At 46.6% G+C, this 7,510-nt stretch overlaps 1 long non-coding RNA gene across 1 annotated transcript in view; it reads left to right on the top strand.

Annotated features, from left to right (window-relative positions):
- LOC116540457 overlaps nucleotides 1-5,585 on the top strand; it is a 10,841-nt gene extending 5,256 nt beyond the window's left edge. Inside the window, exon 3 of the long non-coding RNA XR_004264450.1 lies at nucleotides 5,268-5,585. This is a non-coding gene — a long non-coding RNA (uncharacterized LOC116540457). The remainder of the gene's footprint in view (nucleotides 1-5,267) is intronic.
- Nucleotides 5,586-7,510: the final 1,925 nt, after the last annotated feature.

The raw sequence follows: 7,510 nt of genomic DNA, 5'->3' as shown, positions 1-7,510 counted from the left end.
TGGTGGGTGAGGAGGGCAGACCTGGTGGGTGAGGAGGGCAGGCCTGGTTGTTGCTGCAGCACAATGGGGCCTCCTGTGGGCTGGGCACCCACAGGCAGCCACCATGGCACCTCAGCTGGGCTATCACCTCTCACCCTGGGCCTCTCTGCCTGCCCCAAGCCAGGCCCTGTGTGGGACGCTGGGCCACAAGCCCTGCCTATGGTCAGACGGTGGGGAAAGTCATGTACTTTCAGGACCATCAGTGAGGCCAGCGTCGAAGCCAGAAAAGAATGCACGGACTCCAGCCGCTGTGGCTCACTCCCTGGCACTGACCCACCATTGAGCTGCTGCATCCTGGGAAGGCTCCAGCCAGCTTGGTATTTTCAGTGACTCCTCGCCATAACCCTGTGTTACACGTAAAGTGACTGAAGTTAAAGGACTAACAGAATCTTCTAGAGACCTGGCTAACATGTGACAAAGCGGGGTTGGCCAAGCAGGGGTTGGAATCAGCAGAATTACGTGACTGCTCCCAATCTCCTGAGGCATGGAGCCCCAGAGGCAGGCCTACTGCACAGCCAGGCGTCTCCCCTACTCACCGGGGCCTGTTCTACATATGCACATGTACCCAAATGCGCACACACATGCCCGATCACCCCCGACCCTCCTGTACGCGTTAATTCACGTGCATGCCCACAGTTCCCCTAGGTCTGATCTGCGTCACAGGGCTGTCTTTTCTGAGCACACATCTGCACTCCCAGCCACCACCCCAGCCACAGATATTTGCCAGGAAGCCGGACATGCTCTTCCCTGGAGCCTTCCTTTCTCTGCTCCTCGTTGCCTGGCTTGGCTGACGCAGGGAGTGAGGATTTACAGTGCAGAGGTAAAGAGGTTTTTCCTAATTCGATCCATGTCCAAGCTGTTGTCTGCAGATGCAGCCTGACGGCCACCGCATTTTTCACAGACGGTGGCTTGCCAAGAAAAAGAGCCTCTTCTGCCAGCCACCAAGGGGGAGGAGAGATCCCAGGGAAGCTGAACAGTGAGGCGGGCCTGGCTCCTGCAGACCTCCTGTGAGGGCTCCTGCCAGAGGGGCCTCAGGAAGGCAGGGGCTGGGAGGCGGGGCTGGCCTCCTGCCCAGGATGGGCACAGCCCTCTCTTCATGCCCCCGTCCTGGTCTTGGCCCAGCTGGGGAGATGTGCGCCTTCAGGCCATCTACGCCTTGTTCTTTCTTTTCTTTTTTTCTAAAAATAATTGTTTTGGTTTTGTGAACAGCCAGGCTGTTCACATGGCTCAAAAGCTAAAAGGTGCCGGCAGCTCCCAGGAAAGGGTTTGCCCTGCCTCTCCCCCCGGCCTTCTTCCGGCTGCGGCCAATATCCCACGATTTTTGCAGGTCCTTTTAGAGACATTTTCTGCATATTCAAGCAAATATGTGCATAAATTCCCCTTTCCCTCCAATTTTGTAGAAAAGATGACACGTGTCACAGGCTTGCTTCATGCCGATTTTTCACTCGATGGTGTGACAGTGGGCCCACTCTAGGCCAGAATACAAGGAGGTTCCTTAGGAATTTGGGGGACATGGTGCATGGTGTGGGGGAGTCACATGTATCTAACCCTTAATGCATCCAGTTGTTCAAAGCTTTTGGGGCAGCACCCACTGCGTGCTCAGCTCTGTGCCCAGGTCCCAGGGGGCTGCTGTTGGTTGGAAAGATTCAGGGAAAGAACCAGGCTTGCTGCTGTACAGCAGCTCAGATGACACTGGGCAAAAGACCCCATGTTTGTGCAGGTGAGGCCCAGCTGGACATGGGCAAAATGGGAGCTGACGGCAGCTTAGGTCAGGGGCGCATTTCTCACCCACTCTTGCAAGAGCGACGGTTGCAGTTATGCTGAAGGAGTGTTGTTACAGGATGTTTATAGTTTTAACAAATTACATTGTTTTCCTTTTATTTTTTATTTTATTTTATTTTTGAGATGGAGTCACACTCTGTCACCAAGGCTGGATGCAGTGGTGCGATCTCGGCCCACTGCAACTCTGCCTCTTGGGTTCAAGCGATTCCTCTGCCTCAGCCTCCCAAATAGCTGGGATTTCAGGCATGCGCCACCGTGCCCGGCTAATTTTGTATTTTTACTAGAAATGGGGTTTCTCCGTGTTGGTCAGGCTGGTCTCGAACTCCTGACCTCAAGTGGTCTGCCTGCCTCGACCTCCCAAAGTATTGGGATTACAGGCATGAGCCACTGCGCCTGGCCCCCTTCTATTTTTAAAGTTTTTGTGGGTACATAGTAGGTATAAATATTTATGGGTTACATGAGATATTTTGATACAGGTATGCAATGCATAATAATTGTATCAGGGTAAATGGGGTATCCATCACCTCAAGTATTTATTTCTTTGTGTTGCAAATAATCCAATTAGACTCTTTTAGTTATTTTGAAATATACAATAAATTACTGTTGGCTATAGTCACTGTATTGTGCTATCAAATACTAGATATTATTCACTCGTTCTAACCATATTTTTGTACCCTTTAACCATCCTCACTTCTCCTCCACAGCCCTTCCCAGTCTCTAGTAACCATCCTTCTACCCACCTCCATGAGTTCAAATGTTTTATTTTTTAGCTCCCACAAATGAGTGAGAACATGTGAAGTTTGTCTTTCTGTGCCTGGCTTATTTCACTTAACACAACAACCTCCAGTTCCATTCATGTTGCTGCATAAAGCTCTCCCTCTTGACCCCCCTGCTCCTGTGGGATTGGGACCCTCTGCTGTCCTCCTCCATGCCGGTGTCTGTGTGGTATGCTGAGTTCAGGTGACAATCATGTGGCCTGCGCAGTCCATGTGGTGATAGGCTTCCCCACCCACCATGCTCTGATGATCAATCCCTCTACTCGTCCCACTACAGCAAAGTCACCAGGGGCCGGGTGCGGTGGCTCACACCTGTAATCCTAGCACTTTGGGAAGTGGAAGCAGGCAGATCACCTGAGGTCAGGAGCTCAAGATCAGCCTGGCCAACATGGCAAAACCCTGTGTCTACTAAAAATACAAAAATTAGCCAAGTGTGGTGGTGGGAACCTGTAATCCCAGCTACTCGGAAGGCTGAGGCAGGAGAATCGCTTGAACCCAGGAGGTGGAAGTTGCGGTGAGCTGAGCCTGTGCCATTGCACTCCAGCCTGGGAGACAAGAGCAAAACTCCGTCTCAAAAAAAAAAAAAAAAAAGGTCACCAGGGCTTCTGGGGACCACTTCACTACCTCCTGTCTCCCTTAGCAGCCCTCCTGTAGCTCAATTCTCTGGCTTTCTCTGTTTTCCAAAGCAGAGGAAGGGGAGAACACCAAGATTTCATGAATAGCCACTCTGTGTGCCAAACAGAGTAGCGGGAAAACATGGGCTGGGCCACTGGGTAAGGCCAGCGGTAAACTGGTGTTCAGAAATCACGTCATGAAGTCCGATACAATTCTTGAAATTTGGAGCAAATTTGAAAACTAGTTTCTTGGAGGCCAAAGCAGATCAGCTCAAAACACTCTGACCTGTGAATACCACACTCTTGATTTATGACAAAGCTGGTCAAGCAGTAGGAAAGGAAGGGGTTTTTAAGAAATGATGCTGGGGTTATTGAGTACCTAAACAGAAGAAAACAAAACAAAGTCCTTGACCCCTACCTCACACCATCCACAAAAATGCAACTCCAGGTGGATTCAGATTTAAATGAGAAAGGCAAAACAATATAGCTTCAAAAGATAATATAGGAGTATCAGTGGGGGCTCAACCAGAGAAGCAGAGCCAGTCAGTAATCTGTCTGTGTGTGTGTGTGTGTGTGTGTGGAATTGGTTCATACAATTGTCAGGGCAGGCTAAGGACATCTGAAGTCTGACGGGCAGGCTGTCAGGGGCTGTTTGGAGTGTGGCTCAGGGAATGCCTAAGTCCTTTTAACAAGGCCTTTCAATTAACTGAGTCAGGCCCATCCAGGATAATCTCTTCCCACTTTTATTTTAGATGACTTAAGTGCAGTAGTGAGAAGTAGGGGATGAGTGGAACAAGAAGTTCGATCTGTAACTGACTGTGAGCAGTGATCTCCCTTTTGATTATCTTAATGTCAACTGACTTGGGACTCTAATCACATTGCAAAATCTCTTTGCAGCAGCATGAAGGCCAGGGCTCGAATGAGTAACTAGAGAAAGCATGTGCATGCCTGAAAGGGCACTGCTTCCCTGTGTCCTCCTGCTCTCAGTAGAGAATACCTCTTGTTGCCCATCCTAGCCCTGTACCCTCACTAACTGAAAGCAGGCTAGAAAGGGCATTCCAGGGAAATATACTCCAGCCTAGGCAAGGTCACACATTAGAAAGTCATCCGAATAGGAAAATATTTTTATGACTTTGGAGTAAGGAGAGACTTCTTAAGCAAGATATAAAAAACATAATCCATAAAGAAAAAGACTAATAATTTAGGCTATGCTAAAATTAAGAAAGTTTGTTTGTCAAAGAAACCATTAAGAGTATACAAAAGCAATCTAGGAGTGGGAGAATGTATTTGCAGCATATATAATTGACAAGAGACTCATATCTAGACTGTAGAAAAAACTCTTATAAATCAATGAGAAAAACTAAAAAAAAAACCCAAAAACAAAAAACAACAGAAAATTGTGAAAGATACTTGAATAGGTAATTTGTGAAAGAGTTAATGGCCAGTAAACACATGAAAAAGAGTTCAACCTCAGTCAGAGAAGTACAAATTAAAACCACAGTGAGATCCCTGTGGTAGTATTAAAATATGTCCACAACTTCTTCAGTATTCTTCATTTCAACAGGTGAAACTTAATTTCCCTTTCCTTGAGCATGGCTAGACTTCAGTGATTCACCTTAATAAACAGGATAAGGCGGCCGGGCACAGTGGCTGAAGCCTGTAATCCCAGCACTTTGGGAGGCCGAGGCGAGTGGATCACGAGGTCAAGAGATCGAGACCATCCTGGTCAACATGGTGAAACCCTGTCTCTACTAAAACTACAAAAAATTAGCTGGGCATGGTGGCGCGTGCCTGTAGTCCCAGCTACTCAGGAGGCTGAGGCAGGAGAATTGCCTGAACCCAGGAGGTGGAGGTTGTGGTGAGCCGAGATCGCGCCATTGCACTCCAGCCTGGGTAAAAAGAGTGAAACTCCGTCTCAAAAAAAAAAATAAAAAAAATAAAAAATAAATAAACAGGATAAGGCAAAAGTAATGTTGTATCACTCGCAACACTAGGTGATGAGACAATGTGGCCTCTCTTTCTCTTTCTCTCTCTTCCCCTTGCCCCTCTCTCTCAGAACATTTGTTGATGCCACCTCATGAGGACAGTCAAGCAGACCTGCTAAGAGGTGCATACAGCAAGGAACTGAGGTTTCTTGCCATCACATCATGTGAGTGAGCCATCTTGGAAGTGAATCCTACAGCCCCAGTTGAGCCTTCAGATGACAGCAGTCCTGGCTGACATTTTGAGTGAAACCTTGTGAGAGACCAGAACCATCCAGACAAGCCACTCCAGGCTTTCTGGCTCATAGAAACCTTGAAATAATAAGTGTATGTTGTTTTAGGCCCCTGCATTATGAGCATAATTTGTTATGAAATACTTGATAAATAACACACTACCTTTATTCACCAGAATGTCTAATATTAAGAAAATCGATAGTAATAAATGTTGATGAGAATGTGAAGCTGCTGGAACTCTCATGGATTGCTGTCGGAAATGTAAACTGGAACAATCATTTTGTAAAACAATTGTTTCTACTACTTTCTAAATAATTGAAAGTATGTATTTCCCCTGACCTATCCCTGATGACCTGGAAATTACACTTATGGGAATATGCCAGACAGAAAGGTGTATGTGTAAATGCGCATATCAGGATACATATACAGAACATTCCTAAAAGCATTGTTTATAATAGCCTCAACCAAAAAATGGACCAAAATGGACCAAGTTCACAGTTCATTTATACAACGGAATACTGTAAGCTATGAAAATTAATGGATTGGCTGGGCACTGAGGCTCATGCGTGTAATCCTAGCACTTTGGGAGGCCAAGGTGGGTGGATCACCTGAGGTCAGGAGTTCAAGACCAGCCTGGCCATCATGGTGAAACCCCATCTTAAAAAAAAAAAGAAAAAGAAAGAAAGAAAATTAATAGATTATGACTATACACAGTACCAGGAATAGGTCTCAGAAGCATAATTTGAGTGAAAGAAGCCTGACACAAAAGAGTCCATGTTCTATAATTCTATTTAAATGAAATTACCTTTGGTGAGGTGGAGGGGCCCCAAGGAGTTAGCCTCCCACCTCATCAAATAAGACCTCATGTCTTACTTCTTTACCTGGCTGGTGGTTACATAGCTATTGACTACATGATCTGCACATTTTTGTTTTGTGCCTTTTTGTGTAAATGTATACTTTTAAAACGAATTACAAAATCACACAACCCAACAGCATAATGCCAAACACCATAGTCCCATGAATCTGTCTTAACAGCCCTCAGAGTGGGCTCAGCAGATCACCCTGGTGTGAATTCAGTGGGTGATATTTTATCAGGCCAAACCATGCAGTTGACCTGTGGCTGTCTAGTGGGAATGGCTTTCAGGAGTCCATGAAATGTGTGTGTCCTGGGTAATTCTCCATGAAAAATATTGCTTTAATTAAAGATGGAGGACAGAGAGTTTGTGGGAACATTCCCTGAAGTTCTGTTCCTCAGCTTGGCTGACTCAAAGCCAATCGTTTTGTTTGAGTGTTTGCCCCCTCTAAAACTCATGTTGAGGCTGGGCATGGTTGCTCATGCCTATAATCCCAGCACTTTGGGAGGTTGAGGCAGGCAGATCACCTGAGGCCGGGAGTTCAAGACCAGCCTCGCCAACATGGAGAAACCTTGTCTCTACAAAAACCAAAAATTAGCAGGGCATGTTGCTGGGTGCTTGTAATCCCAGCTACTTGGGAGGCTGAGGTAGGAGAATCGCTTGAACCTGGGAGGTAGAATCTGCAGTGAGCTGAGATTGTGCCACTGTACTCCAACCTGGAAGAGAGGGTGAGACTGTCTCAAAAACAAAACAAAACAAAATCTAAAAAAAACCCCTCATGTTGAAACTTTGATTCCCAATGTGGCAGTATTGAGAGCTGGAGTCTTTAAGAGGTGTTGGGTCAGGAGGGTTCTGCTCTCATGAGTGGATTAACCCATTCATGGATTAGTGGGTTAATGGATTAACAGTTATGGGAGTGGGACTGGTGGCTTTACAAGAAGAGGAAGGGAGGCCTGAGCTAGCACGCTCGGTCCTGTCGCCATGTGATGCCCTGCATGACCTCAGAATGCTGCAGAGTCCCCACCAGCAAGAAGGATCTCACCAGGTGCTCCCTTGACCTTGGAGTTTCCAGCCTCCATAACTGTAGGAAATAAATTCCTTTTCTTTATAAGTTATCTAGTTTCAGATATTCTGCTATAAGCAACAGAAAGTAAACTAGGACACCAGTCTGCGCACTTGAGAGAAGGAATGGTGTGATGATAGAGCTGACACCCTTGAAAGATGGCCGG

The sequence above is a fragment of the Sapajus apella genome, unplaced genomic scaffold, assembly GCF_009761245.1.
Source record: "Sapajus apella isolate SASKATOON/1434 unplaced genomic scaffold, GSC_monkey_1.0 scaffold140, whole genome shotgun sequence".
NCBI lineage: Eukaryota > Metazoa > Chordata > Mammalia > Primates > Cebidae > Sapajus > Sapajus apella.
The sequence above is the reverse complement of the archived record's forward strand: the minus strand, read 5'-3'. Positions and strand labels throughout refer to the sequence as shown.